The following is an 18682-nucleotide window of genomic DNA, read 5'->3' as shown; positions in this document are numbered from 1 at the left end:
TGACATCACATCTACCATTTATTTCATTCCACAACTGCATTTATGACATCACATCCACTGTATTCAATACATCACACCCAATATGTAGGAAGTCGCATCAACTGTATATCATGTCATATCTTCTGTACACGTGACATCGCATCCACTGTATGAGTCATCACACCCACTGTGCTTATTACATCATGTCCACTGCACATGACATTACGCACACTGTGTGTGAGAACACAGCAACTATATCTGACATCACACCCACAATATCTGACATCACATCTACCGTATCGGTGTCATCACAACCACTGCATGCATGACATCACACCAGCTATCTGTATGGCATCATATGTAGTGTATAGGACATCACATCTACCGTTTATTACATTCCACAACTGTATTTATGACATCACATCCACTGTATTCAATACATCACATCCAATATATAGGAAGTCACATCAATTGTATATGATATCACAGCTTGTGTACACGTGACATTGCATCCACTGTATGAGTCATCACACCCACTCTGTTTATGACATCATATCCATTGTACGTGACCTCACCCACACTGTGTGTGAGAATACAGCCACAATAGGTGACATCACACACACTATATGTGATATCACATCCGTTGTATCTGCTACATCATATCCACTGTATGTATGACATCGCATCCAATATATATACGACAATATATCCACCATACACGACATCACACACTGTATGAGAACACAACTTTATCTGACATCTTACCCACTGTATCTGTGTCATCACACCCACTGTATCGATGATATCAAACCCACTATATTTATGATATTTTACGCGCTATATATGACATGATATCCACTCTTTATGACATCACACCACTGGTTATGATATCACATTTACTATACATGTGACATCACAGCCACTGTATTTGTAACATCATACCCTCTATATATGACATCACATAGTGTATGAGACCACCACCAATATATCTGACATCACATCCATTATATCTACTATGACATCCACAATATCTGTGTTATGACACACACTGTATCGATGATATCACACCCTCTATAAGTCTGATATCATATGCAATATATAAGACGCAATATCCACTCTATTAAATCGCACCAGTGTATGTATGACATCCTATCCACCGTTCTCATGACATCACACTCTTATATATGACTTCACATCCACTGATTATGACACCACATCGACTACACATCTGACATCACAGAAACTGTATCTGTGTCATCACACCCATGTTCTTGATGACATCACACACACTCTATGTATGACATCAATCTGGGTGTCTGTATGACATCAGGCGCACAAAAAATGACATCACATTCACTCCTTATGACATTAATACACAATGCTTATGACATCACACCCACTTCATCTGACATCACATCCACTGATGATCAGATCACATTAACTATACATGTGACGACTCAACCAGGATATCTGAAATCACACAGAGTATGATATCACATCCACTCTACCTTGTCATCACACCCAGTATATGTATGACATCACTCCCAACATATGTGTGACCTCATTTGCACTATATATGACCTCACACCCACTCTTTATGACATCACACCACTGTATTTATGACATCACATCCACAGTGTTCATTACATTGCACCCAGTAGGTAGGACATCACATCCTCTGTTTATGACATCATATTGACTATACATGTGACAACACAGCCACTGCATCTATGACAGCACACCTCCTATGTTTATGACGTCATGCCCACTATATGTGACGTCACACACTGTGTGTATGAGAACACAGCAACTATATCTGACATCACACCCGCAATATCTGACATCACATCTACTGTATCGGTGTCATCACAACCGCTGTATTTATGACATCACATCTACTGTGTTCATGACATTGCACCCAGTAGGTATGACATCTCATCCACTGTGTATGACATCACATTGATTATACATGTGACAACACAACCACTGTATCAATGATATCACACCTACTATGCTTATGATGTCATGCCCACTATATGAGACATCAGACACACTTTGTGTATGAGAACACAGCAACTATATCTGACATCACATCCACTATTTCTGACAGCACATCTACTGTAGCGGTGTCATCACAACCACTGTATGCATGACATCGCACCAGCTACCCATATGGCATCTTATGCACTGTATATGAACATCACATCTTCTGTTTATTACATTACACAACTGTATTTATGACATTACATCCACTGTATTCAACACATCACACCAAAAATATAGGAAGTCACATCAACTGTATATGACATCACATCTTCTGTACACATGACATCACATGCACTGTATCTGAGTCATCACACTCACTGCATTGATGATATCACGACGAGTATAAACATGAGATCATATGCACTATATATGATATCACATCCTGTCTTTATGATATCACTCTGCTGTATTTATGACAACACATCCACTGTACTCATGACGTCACACCCGTATATATGACATCACATCCACTGATTATGACATCACATCAACTACACATGTGCCATCACAGAAACTGTATCTGCCTCATCGCACCCATTCTCTTGATCACACCACACCCAGTCCATGTATGACATCAATCTGGGCATCTGTACGACATCATGTGAAGAGTACATGACATCACAATCACTCTTTACAACATAAGCGCACAGTGTGTATTGCATCACACCCACTTTATCTGACATCACACCCACTGATTATGACATCACATTTACTATACATGTGATATCACAGCCACTGTATATCTATGACATCACACCCACTATATTCATAACATCATACTCAGTATATACGACATCACACAGTGTGTATGAGAACACAAGCACTTTATCTGACATCACACCCACTATATCTGCTATTACATAATATCCACTCCTTATTAAATCACACCACTGTATTTATGACATCCCATCCACTGTTTTCATGACATCACACTCACTAAAGATGACATCACTTCCACTATATCACATCGTAACTTTATCTGACATCATACCCACTGTATCTGTGTCATCACACCCAGTGTATTGATGATATCAAACCCACTATACCTATGATATCATGCACACTATATCTGACATAATATCCACTCTTTATGACATCACACCGCTGTATTTATGACATCACATCCACTGATTATGACATCACATTGACTATACATGTGACAACACAACCACTGCATCTATGGCAGCACACCTCCTATGTTTATGACGTCATGCCCACTATATGTGACATCACACCCACTGTGTATGAGAAAACAGCAACTATATCTGGCAACACACCCACAATATCTGATATCACATCTACCGTATCAGTGTCATCACACCCTCAATATCTGACATCAAATCTACTGTATCAGTGTCATCACTACCTCTGTATGCATGACATCACACCAACTATCTGTATGGCATCATATGCAGTGTACATGACATCACATCTACCATTTATTTCATGCCACAACTCTATTTATGACATCACATCCACTGTATTCAATACATCACACACAATATGTAGGAAGTCGCATCAACTGTATATCATGTCATATCTTCTGTTCACGTGACATGGCATCCACTGTATGAGTCATCACACCCACTATGTTTATGACATCATATCCATTGTACGTGACATCACCCACACTGTGTGTGAGAATACAGCCACAATAGGTGACATCACACACACTATATGTGATATCACATCCGTTGTATCTGCTACATCATATCCACTGTATGTATGACATCGCATCCAATATATATACGACAATATATCCACCATACACGACATCACACACTGTATGAGAACACAACTTTATCTGACATCTTACCCACTGTATCTGTGTCATCACACCCACTGTATCGATGATATCAAACCCACTATATTTATGATATTTTACACGCTATATATGACATAATATCCACTCTTTATGACATCACAACACTGGTTATGATATCCCATTTACTATACATGTGACATCACAGCCACTGTGTTTGTAACATCATACCCAGTATATATGACATCACACAGTGTATGAGAACACCACCAATATATCTGACATCACATCCACTATATCTACTATGACATCCACAATATCTGTGTTATCACACACCCTGTATCGATGATATCACACCCATTATAAGTTTGATATCATATGCAACATATAAGACGCAATATCCACTCTATTAAATCGCACCACTGTATATATGACATCCCATCCACCGTTCTCATGACATCACACTCTTATGTATGACTTCACATCCACTGATTATGGCACCACATCGACTACACATCTGACATGACAGAAACTGTATCTGTGTCATTACACTCATTTTCTTGATGACATCGCACCCACTCTATGTATGACATCAATCTGGGTGTCTGTATGACATCAGGCGCACAAAAAATGACATCACATTCACTCCTTGTGACATCAATACACAATGCTTATGACATCACACCCACTTCATCTGACATCACATCCACTGATGATCAGATCACATTAACTATACATGTGACGACTCAACCACGATATCTGAAATCACACAGAGTATGATATCACATACACTCTACCTTGTCATCACACCCAGTATATGTATGACATCACTCCCAACATATGTGTGACTTCATTTGCACTATATATGACCTTACACCCACTCTTTATGACATCACACCACTGTATTTATGACATCACATCCACAGTGTTCATTACATTGCACCCAGTAGGTAGGACATCACATCCTCTGTTTATGACATCATATTGACTATACATGTGACAACACAGCCACTGCATCTATGACAGCACACCTCCTATGTTTATGACGTCATGCCCACTATATGTGACGTCACACACACTGTGTGTATGAGAACACAGCAACTATATCTGACATCACACCCGCAATATCTGACATCATATCTACTGTATCGGTGTCATCACAACCGCTGTATTTATGACATCACATCTACTGTGTTCATGACATTGCACCCAGTAGGTATGACATCTCATCCACTGTGTATGACATCACATTGATTATACATGTGACAACAAAACCACTGTATCAATGACATCACACCTACTATGCTTATGATGTCATGCCCACTATATGAGACATCAGACACACTTTGTGTATGAGAACACAGCAACTATATCTGACATCACATCCACTATTTCTGACAGCACATCTACTGTATCGGTGTCATCACAACCACTGTATGCATGACATCGCACCAGCTACCCATATGGCATCATATGTAGTGTATATGACATCACATCTACCGTTTATTACATTCCACACCTGTATTTATGACATCACATCCACTGTATTCAAGACATCACACCAAAAATATAGGAAGTCACATCAACTGTATATGACATCACATCTTCTGTACACATGACATCACATGCACTGTATCTGAGTCATCACACTCACTGCATTGATGATATCACGACCAGTATAAACATGAGATCATATGCACTATATATGATATCACATCCTGTCTTTATGATATCACTCTGCTGTATTTATGACATCACATCCACTGTACTCATGACATCACACCCATATATATGACATCACATCGACTGATTATGACATCACATCAACTACACATGTGCCATCACAGAAACTGTATCTGCCTCATCGAACCCATTCTCTTGATCACACCACACCCAGTCCATGGATGACATCAATCTGGGCATCTGTATGACATCATGTGAAGAGTACATGACATCACAATCACTATTTACAACATAAACGCACAGTGTGGATTGCATCACACCCACTTTATCTGACATCACACCCACTGATTATGACATCACATTTACTATACATGTGATATCACAGCCACTGTATATCAATGATATCACACCCACTATATTCATAACATCATACTCAGTATATACGACAAAACACAGTGTGTATGAGAACACAAACACTATATCTGACATCACACCCACTATATCTGCTATTACATAATATCCACTCCTTATTAAATCACACCATTGTATTTATGACATCCCATCCACTGTTTTCATGACATCACACTCACTATAGATGACATCACTTCCAATATATCACATCGTAACTTTATCTGACATCATACCCACTGTATCTGTGTCATCACACCCAGTGTATTGATGATATCAAACCCACTATACCTATGATATCATGCACACTATATCTGACATAATATCCACTCTTTATGACATCACATTGACTATACATGTGACAACACAACCACTGCATCTATGACAGCACACCTCCTATGTTTATGACATCATGCCCACTATATGTGACATCACACACTGTGTATGAGAACACAGCAACTATATCTGGCAACACACCCACAATTTCTCATATCACATCTACCGTATCAGTGTCATCACACCCTCAATATCTGACATCAAATCTACTGTATCAGTGTCATCACTACCTCTGTATACATGACATCACACCAACTATCTGTATGGCATCATATGCAGTGTACATGACATCACATCTACCATTTATTTCATTCCACAACTGCATTTATGACATCACATCCACTGTATTCAATACATCACACCCAATATGTAGGAAGTCGCATCAACTGTATATCATGTCATATCTTCTGTACACGTGACATCGCATCCACTGTATGAGTCATCACACCCACTGTGCTTATTACATCATGTCCACTGCACGTGACATTACGCACACTGTGTGTGAGAACACAGCAACTATATCTGACATCACACCCACAATATCTGACATCACATCTACCGTATCGGTGTCATCACAACCACTGCATGCATGACATCACACCAGCTATCTGTATGGCATCATATGTAGTGTATATGACATCACATCTACCGTTTATTACATTCCACAACTGTATTTATGACATCACATCCACTGTATTCAATACATCACATCCAATATATAGGAAGTCACATCAATTGTATATGATATCACAGCTTGTGTACACGTGACATTGCATCCACTGTATGAGTCATCACACCCACTATGTTTATGACATCATATCCATTGTACGTGACATCACCCACACTGTGTGTGAGAATACAGCCACTATAGGTGACATCACACACACTATATGTGATATCACATCCGTTGTATCTGCTACATCATATCCACTGTATGTATGACATCGCATCCAATATATATACGACAATATATCCAACATACACGACATCACACACTGTATGAGAACAAAACTTTATCTGACATCATACCCACTGTATCTGTGTCATCACACCCACTGTATCGATGATATCAAACCCACTATATTTATGATATTTTACGCACTATATATGACATGATATCCACTCTTTATGACATCACACCACTGGTTATGATATCACATTTACTATACATGTGACATCACAGCCACTGTGTTTGTAACATCATACCCAGTATATATGACATCACACAGTGTATGAGAACACCACCAATATATCTGACATCACATCCACTATATCTACTATGACATCCACAATATCTGTGTTATGACACACACTCTATCGATGATATCACACCCTCTATAAGTTTGCTATCATATGCAATATATAAGACGCAATATCCACTCTATTAAATCGCACCAGTGTATGTATGACATCCTATCCACCGTTCTCATGACATCACACTCTTATATATGACTTCACATCCACTGATTATGACACCACATCGACTACACATCTGACATCACAGAAACTGTATCTGTGTCATCACACCCATTTTCTTGATGACATCACACCCACTCTATGTATGACATCAATCTGGGTGTCTGTATGACATCAGGCGCACAAAAAATGACATCACATTCACTCCTTATGACATTAATACACAATGCTCATGACATCACACCCACTTCATCTGATATCACATCCACTGATGATCAGATCACATTAACTATACATGTGACGACTCAACGAGGATATCTGAAATCACACAGAGTATGATATCACATCCATTCTACCTTGTCATCACACCCAGTATATGTATGACATCACTCCCAACATATGTGTGACCTCATTTGCACTATATATGACCTCACACCCACTCTTTATGACATCACACCACTGTATTTATGACATCACATCCACAGTGTTCATTACATTGCACCCAGTAGGTAGGACATCACATCCTCGGTTTATGACATCACATTGACTATACATGTGACAACACAGCCACTGCATCTATGACAGCACACCTCCTATGTTTATGACGTCATGCCCACTATATGTGACGTCACACACACTGTGTGTATGAGAACACAGCAACTATATCTGACATCACACCCGCAATATCTGACATCACATCTACTGTATCGATGTCATCACAACCGCTGTATTTATGACATCACATCTACTGTGTTCATGACATTGCACCCAGTAGGTATGACATCTCATCCACTGTGTATGACATCACATTGATTATACATGTGACAACAAAACCACTGTATCAATGACATCACACCTACTATGCTTATGATGTCATGCCCACTATATGAGACATCAGACACACTTTGTGTATGAGAACACAGCAACTATATCTGACATCACATCCACTATTTCTGACAGCACATCTACTGTATCGGTGTCATCACAACCACTGTATGCATGACATCGCACCAGCTACCAATATGGCATCATATGCACTATATATGAACATCACATCTTCTGTTTATTACATTACACAACTGTATTTATGACATCACATCCACTGTATTCAACACATCACACCAAAAATATAGGAAGTCACATCAACTGTATATGACATCATATCTTCTGTACACATGACATCACATGCAGTGTATCTGAGTCATCACACTCACTGCATTGATGATATCACGACCAGTATAAACATGAGATCATATGCACTATATATGATATCACATCCTGTCTTTATGGTATCACTCTGCTGTATTTATGACACCACATCCACTGTACTCATGACATCACACCCGTATATATGACATCACATCCACTGATTATGACATCACATCAACTACACATTTGCCATCACAGAAACTGTATCTGCCTCATCGCACCCATTCTCTTGATCACACCACACCCAGTCCATGGATGACATCAATCTGGGCATCTGTATGACATCATGTGAAGTGTACATGACATCACAATCACTCTTTCCAACATAAACGCACAGTGTGTATTGCATCACACCCACTTTATCTGACATCACACCCACTGATTATGACATCACATTTACTATACATGTGAAATCACAGCCACTGTATATCTATGACATCACACCCACTATATTCATAACATCATACTCAGTATATACGACATCACACAGTGTGTATGAGAACACAAACTCTATATCTGACATCACACCCACTATATCTGCTATTACATAATATCCACTCCTTATTAAATCACACCACTGTATTTATGACATCCCATCCACTGTTTTCATGACATCACACTCACTAAAGATGACATCACTTCCACTATATCACATCGTAACTTTATCTGACATCATACCCACTGTATCTGTGTCATCACACCCAGTGTATTGATGATATCAAACCCACTATACCTATGATATCATGCACACTATATCTGACATAATATCCACTCTTTATGACATCACATTGACTATACATGTGACAACACAACCACTGCATCAATGACAGCACACCTCCTATGTTTATGACATCATGCCCACTATATGTGACATCACACACTGTGTATGAGAACACAGCAACTATATCTGGCAACACACCCACAATTTCTCATATCACATCTACCGTATCAGTGTCATCACACCCTCAATATCTGACATCAAATCTACTGTATCAGTGTCATCACTACCTCTGTATGCATGACATCACACCAACTATCTGTATGGCATCATATGCAGTGTACATGACATCACATCTACCATTTATTTCATTCCACAACTGCATTTATGACATCACATCCACTGTATTCAATACATCACACCCAATATGTAGGAAGTCGTATCAACTGTATATAATGTCATATCTTCTGTACACGTGACATCGCATCCACTGTATGAGTCATCACACCCACTGTGCTTATTACATCATGTCCACTGCACGTGACATTACGCACACTGTGTGTGAGAACACAGCAACTATATCTGACATCACACCCACAATATCTGACATCACATCTACCGTATCGGTGTCATCACAACCACTGCATGCATGACATCACACCAGCTATCTGTATGGCATCATATGTAGTGTATATGACATCACATCTACTGTTTATTACATTCCACAACTGTATTTATGACATCACATCCACTGTATTCAATACATCACATCCAATATATAGGAAGTCACATCAATTGTATATGATATCACAGCTTGTGTACACGTGACATTGCATCCACTGTATGAGTCACCACACCCACTCTGTTTATGACATCATATCCATTGTACGTGACATCACCCACACTGTGTGTGAGAATACAGCCACTATAGGTGACATCACACACACTATATGTGATATCACATCCGTTGTATCTGCTACATCATATCCACTGTATGTATGACATCGCATCCAATATATATACGACAATATATCCACCATACACGACATCACACACTGTATGAGAACACAACTTTATCTGACATCATACCCACTGTATCTGTGTCATCACACCCACTGTATCGATGATATCAAACCCACTATATTTATGATATTTTACGCACTATATATGACATGATATCCACTCTTTATGACATCACACCACTGGTTATGATATCACATTTACTATACATGTGACATCACAGCCACTGTGTTTGTAACATCATACCCAGTATATATGACATCACACAGTGTATGAGAACACCACCAATATATCTGACATCACATCCACTATATCTACTATGACATCCACAATATCTGTGTTATGACACACACTCTATCGATGATATCACACCCTCTATAAGTTTGCTATCATATGCAATATATAAGACGCAATATCCACTCTATTAAATCGCACCAGTGTATGTATGACATCCTATCCACCGTTCTCATGACATCACACTCTTATATATGACTTCACATCCACTGATTATGACACCACATCGACTACACATCTGACATCACAGAAACTGTATCTGTGTCATCACACCCATTTTCTTGATGACATCACACCCACTCTATGTATGACATCAATCTGGGTGTCTGTATGACATCAGGCGCACAAAAAATGACATCACATTCACTCCTTATGACATTAATACACAATGCTCATGACATCACACCCACTTCATCTGATATCACATCCACTGATGATCAGATCACATTAACTATACATGTGACGACTCAACGAGGATATCTGAAATCACACAGAGTATGATATCACATCCATTCTACCTTGTCATCACACCCAGTATATGTATGACATCACTCCCAACATATGTGTGACCTCATTTGCACTATATATGACCTCACACCCACTCTTTATGACATCACACCACTGTATTTATGACATCACATCCACAGTGTTCATTACATTGCACCCAGTAGGTAGGACATCACATCCTCTGTTTATGACATCATATTGACTATACATGTGACAACACAGCCACTGCATCTATGACAGCACACCTCCTATGTTTATGACGTCATGCCCACTATATGTGACGTCACACACACTGTGTGTATGAGAACACAGCAACTATATCTGACATCACACCCGCAATATCTGACATCACATCTACTGTATCGATGTCATCACAACCGCTGTATTTATGACATCACATCTACTGTGTTCATGACATTGCACCCAGTAGGTATGACATCTCATCCACTGTGTATGACATCACATTGATTATACATGTGACAACAAAACCACTGTATCAATGACATCACACCTACTATGCTTATGATGTCATGCCCACTATATGAGACATCAGACACACTTTGTGTATGAGAACACAGCAACTATATCTGACATCACATCCACTATTTCTGACAGCACATCTACTGTATCGGTGTCATCACAACCACTGTATGCATGACATCGCACCAGCTACCAATATGGCATCATATGCACTATATATGAACATCACATCTTCTGTTTATTACATTACACAACTGTATTTATGACATCACATCCACTGTATTCAACACATCACACCAAAAATATAGGAAGTCACATCAACTGTATATGACATCACATCTTCTGTACACATGACATCACATGCACTGTATCTGAGTCATCACACTCACTGCATTGATGATATCACGACCAGTATAAACATGAGATCATATGCACTATATATGATATCACATCCTGTCTTTATGATATCACTCTGCTGTATTTATGACATCACATCCACTGTACTCATGACATCACACCCATATATATGACATCACATCCACTGATTATGACATCACATCAACTACACATGTGCCATCACAGAAACTGTATCTGCCTCATCGCACCCATTCTCTTGATCACACCACACCCAGTCCATGGATGACATCAATCTGGGCATCTGTATGACATCATGTGAAGAGTACATGACATCACAATCACTATTTACAACATAAACGCACAGTGTGGATTGCATCACACCCACTTTATCTGACATCACACCCACTGATTATGACATCACATTTACTATACATGTGATATCACAGCCACTGTATATCAATGATATCACACCCACTATATTCATAACATCATACTCAGTATATACGACATCACACAGTGTGTATGAGAACACAAACACTATATCTGACATCACACCCACTATATCTGCTATTACATAATATCCACTCCTTATTAAATCACACCACTGTATTTATGACATCCCATCCACTGTTTTCATGACATCACACTCACTAAAGATGACATCACTTCCACTATATCACATCGTAACTTTATCTGACATCATACCCACTGTATCTGTGTCATCACACCCAGTGTATTGATGATATCAAACCCACTATATCTATGATATCATGCACACTATATCTGACATAATATCCACTCTTTATGACATCACATTGACTATACATGTGACAACACAACCACTGCATCAATGACAGCACACCTCCTATGTTTATGACATCATGCCCACTATATGTGACATCACACACTGTGTATGAGAACACAGCAACTATATCTGGCAACACACCCACAATTTCTCATATCACATCTACCGTATCAGTGTCATCACACCCTCAATATCTGACATCAAATCTACTGTATCAGTGTCATCACTACCTCTGTATGCATGACATCACACCAACTATCTGTATGGCATCATATGCAGTGTACATGACATCACATCTACCATTTATTTCATTCCACAACTGCATTTATGACATCACATCCACTGTATTCAATACATCACACCCAATATGTAGGAAGTCGTATCAACTGTATATAATGTCATATCTTCTGTACACGTGACATCGCATCCACTGTATGAGTCATCACACCCACTGTGCTTATTACATCATGTCCACTGCACGTGACATTACGCACACTGTGTGTGAGAACACAGCAACTATATCTGACATCACACCCACAATATCTGACATCACATCTACCGTATCGGTGTCATCACAACCACTGCATGCATGACATCACACCAGCTATCTGTATGGCATCATATGTAGTGTATATGACATCACATCTACTGTTTATTACATTCCACAACTGTATTTATGACATCACATCCACTGTATTCAATACATCACATCCAATATATAGGAAGTCACATCAATTGTATATGATATCACAGCTTGTGTACACGTGACATTGCATCCACTGTATGAGTCACCACACCCACTCTGTTTATGACATCATATCCATTGTACGTGACATCACCCACACTGTGTGTGAGAATACAGCCACTATAGGTGACATCACACACACTATATGTGATATCACATCCGTTGTATCTGCTACATCATATCCACTGTATGTATGACATCGCATCCAATATATATACGACAATATATCCACCATACACGACATCACACACTGTATGAGAACACAACTTTATCTGACATCATACCCACTGTATCTGTGTCATCACACCCACTGTATCGATGATATCAAACCCACTATATTTATGATATTTTACGCACTATATATGACATGATATCCACTCTTTATGACATCACACCACTGGTTATGATATCACATTTACTATACATGTGACATCACAGCCACTGTGTTTGTAACATCATACCCAGTATATATGACATCACACAGTGTATGAGAACACCACCAATATATCTGACATCACATCCACTATATCTACTATGACATCCACAATATCTGTGTTATGACACACACTCTATCGATGATATCACACCCTCTATAAGTTTGCTATCATATGCAATATATAAGACGCAATATCCACTCTATTAAATCGCACCAGTGTATGTATGACATCCTATCCACCGTTCTCATGACATCACACTCTTATATATGACTTCACATCCACTGATTATGACACCACATCGACTACACATCTGACATCACAGAAACTGTATCTGTGTCATCACACCCATTTTCTTGATGACATCACACCCACTCTATGTATGACATCAATCTGGGTGTCTGTATGACATCAGGCGCACAAAAAATGACATCACATTCACTCCTTATGACATTAATACACAATGCTCATGACATCACACCCACTTCATCTGATATCACATCCACTGATGATCAGATCACATTAACTATACATGTGACGACTCAACGAGGATATCTGAAATCACACAGAGTATGATATCACATCCATTCTACCTTGTCATCACACCCAGTATATGTATGACATCACTCCCAACATATGTGTGACCTCATTTGCACTATATATGACCTCACACCCACTCTTTATGACATCACACCACTGTATTTATGACATCACATCCACAGTGTTCATTACATTGCACCCAGTAGGTAGGACATCACATCCTCTGTTTATGACATCATATTGACTATACATGTGACAACACAGCCACTGCATCTATGACAGCACACCTCCTATGTTTATGACGTCATGCCCACTATATGTGACGTCACACACACTGTGTGTATGAGAACACAGCAACTATATCTGACATCACACCCGCAATATCTGACATCACATCTACTGTATCGATGTCATCACAACCGCTGTATTTATGACATCACATCTACTGTGTTCATGACATTGCACCCAGTAGGTATGACATCTCATCCACTGTGTATGACATCACATTGATTATACATGTGACAACAAAACCACTGTATCAATGACATCACACCTACTATGCTTATGATGTCATGCCCACTATATGAGACATCAGACACACTTTGTGTATGAGAACACAGCAACTATATCTGACATCACATCCACTATTTCTGACAGCACATCTACTGTATCGGTGTCATCACAACCACTGTATGCATGACATCGCACCAGCTACCAATATGGCATCATATGCACTATATATGAACATCACATCTTCTGTTTATTACATTACACAACTGTATTTATGACATCACATCCACTGTATTCAACACATCACACCAAAAATATAGGAAGTCACATCAACTGTATATGACATCACATCTTCTGTACACATGACATCACATGCACTGTATCTGAGTCATCACACTCACTGCATTGATGATATCACGACCAGTATAAACATGAGATCATATGCACTATATATGATATCACATCCTGTCTTTATGATATCACTCTGCTGTATTTATGACATCACATCCACTGTACTCATGACATCACACCCATATATATGACATCACATCCACTGATTATGACATCACATCAACTACACATGTGCCATCACAGAAACTGTATCTGCCTCATCGCACCCATTCTCTTGATCACACCACACCCAGTCCATGGATGACATCAATCTGGGCATCTGTATGACATCATGTGAAGAGTACATGACATCACAATCACTATTTACAACATAAACGCACAGTGTGGATTGCATCACACCCACTTTATCTGACATCACACCCACTGATTATGACATCACATTTACTATACATGTGATATCACAGCCACTGTATATCAATGATATCACACCCACTATATTCATAACATCATACTCAGTATATACGACATCACACAGTGTGTATGAGAACACAAACACTATATCTGACATCACACCCACTATATCTGCTATTACATAATATCCACTCCTTATTAAATCACACCACTGTATTTATGACATCCCATCCACTGTTTTCATGACATCACACTCACTAAAGATGACATCACTTCCACTATATCACATCGTAACTTTATCTGACATCATACCCACTGTATCTGTGTCATCACACCCAGTGTATTGATGATATCAAACCCACTATACCTATGATATCATGCACACTATATCTGACATAATATCCACTCTTTATGACATCACATTGACTATACATGTGACAACACAACCACTGCATCAATGACAGCACACCTCCTATGTTTATGACATCATGCCCACTATATGTGACATCACACACTGTGTATGAGAACACAGCAACTATATCTGGCAACACACCCACAATTTCTCATATCACATCTACCGTATCAGTGTCATCACACCCTCAATATCTGACATCAAATCTACTGTATCAGTGTCATCACTACCTCTGTATGCATGACATCACACCAACTATCTGTATGGCATCATATGCAGTGTACATGACATCACATCTACCATTTATTTCATTCCACAACTGCATTTATGACATCACATCCACTGTATTCAATACATCACACCCAATATGTAGGAAGTCGTATCAACTGTATATAATGTCATATCTTCTGTACACGTGACATCGCATCCACTGTATGAGTCATCACACCCACTGTGCTTATTACATCATGTCCACTGCACGTGACATTACGCACACTGTGTGTGAGAACACAGCAACTATATCTGACATCACACCCACAATATCTGACATCACATCTACCGTATCGGTGTCATCACAACCACTGCATGCATGACATCACACCAGCTATCTGTATGGCATCATATGTAGTGTATATGACATCACATCTACCGTTTATTACATTCCACAACTGTATTTATGACATCACATCCACTGTATTCAATACATCACATCCAATATATAGGAAGTCACATCAATTGTATATGATATCACAGCTTGTGTACACGTGACATTGCATCCACTGTATGAGTCACCACACCCACTCTGTTTATGACATCATATCCATTGTACGTGACATCACCCACACTGTGTGTGAGAATACAGCCACTATAGGTGACATCACACACACTATATGTGATATCACATCCGTTGTATCTGCTACATCATATCCACTGTATGTATGACATCGCATCCAATATATATACGACAATATATCCACCATACACGACATCACACACTGTATGAGAACACAACTTTATCTGACATCATACCCACTGTATCTGTGTCATCACACCCACTGTATCGATGATATCAAACCCACTATATTTATGATATTTTACGCACTATATATGACATGATATCCACTCTTTATGACATCACACCACTGGTTATGATATCACATTTACTATACATGTGACATCACAGCCACTGTGTTTGTAACATCATACCCAGTATATATGACATCACACAGTGTATGAGAACACCACCAATATATCTGACATCACATCCACTATATCTACTATGACATCCACAATATCTGTGTTATGACACACACTGTATCGATGATATCACACCCTCTATAAGTTTGCTATCATATGCAATATATAAGACGCAATATCCACTCTATTAAATCGGACCAGTGTATGTATGACATCCTATCCACCGTTCTCATGACATCACACTCTTATATATGACTTCACATCCACTGATTATGACACCACATCGACTACACATCTGACATCACAGAAACTGTATCTGTGTCATCATACCCATTTTCTTGATGACATCACACACGCTCTATATATGACATCAATCTGGGTGTCTGTATGACATCAGGCGCACAAAAAATGACATCACATTCACTCCTTGTGACATCAATACACAATGCTTATGACATCACACCCACTTCATCTGACATCACATCCACTGATGATCAGATCACATTAACTATACATGTGACGACTCAACCAGGATATCTGAAATCACACAGAGTATGATATCACATACACTCTACCTTGTCATCACACCCAGTATATGTATGACATCACTCCCAACATATGTGTGACTTCATTTGCACTATAAATGACCTCACACCCACTCTTTATGACATCACACCACTGTATTTATGACATCACATCCACAGTGTTCATTACATTGCACCCAGTAGGTAGGACATCACATCCTCTGTTTATGACATCATATTGACTATACATGTGACAACACAGCCACTGCATCTATGACAGCACACCTCCTATGTTTATGACGTCATGCCCACTATATGTGACGTCACACACACTGTGTGTATGAGAACACAGCAACTATATCTGACATCACACCCGCAATATCTGACATCACATCTACTGTATCGGTGTCATCACAACCGCTGTATTTATGACATCACATCTACTGTGTTCATGACATTGCACCCAGTAGGTATGACATCTCATCCACTGTGTATGACATCACATTGATTATACATGTGACAACAAAACCACTGTATC

Source organism: Dama dama, chromosome X (genome assembly GCF_033118175.1).
Source record: "Dama dama isolate Ldn47 chromosome X, ASM3311817v1, whole genome shotgun sequence".
In the NCBI taxonomy this organism is placed as follows: domain Eukaryota; kingdom Metazoa; phylum Chordata; class Mammalia; order Artiodactyla; family Cervidae; genus Dama; species Dama dama.
The sequence above is the reverse complement of the archived record's forward strand: the minus strand, read 5'-3'. Positions refer to the sequence as shown.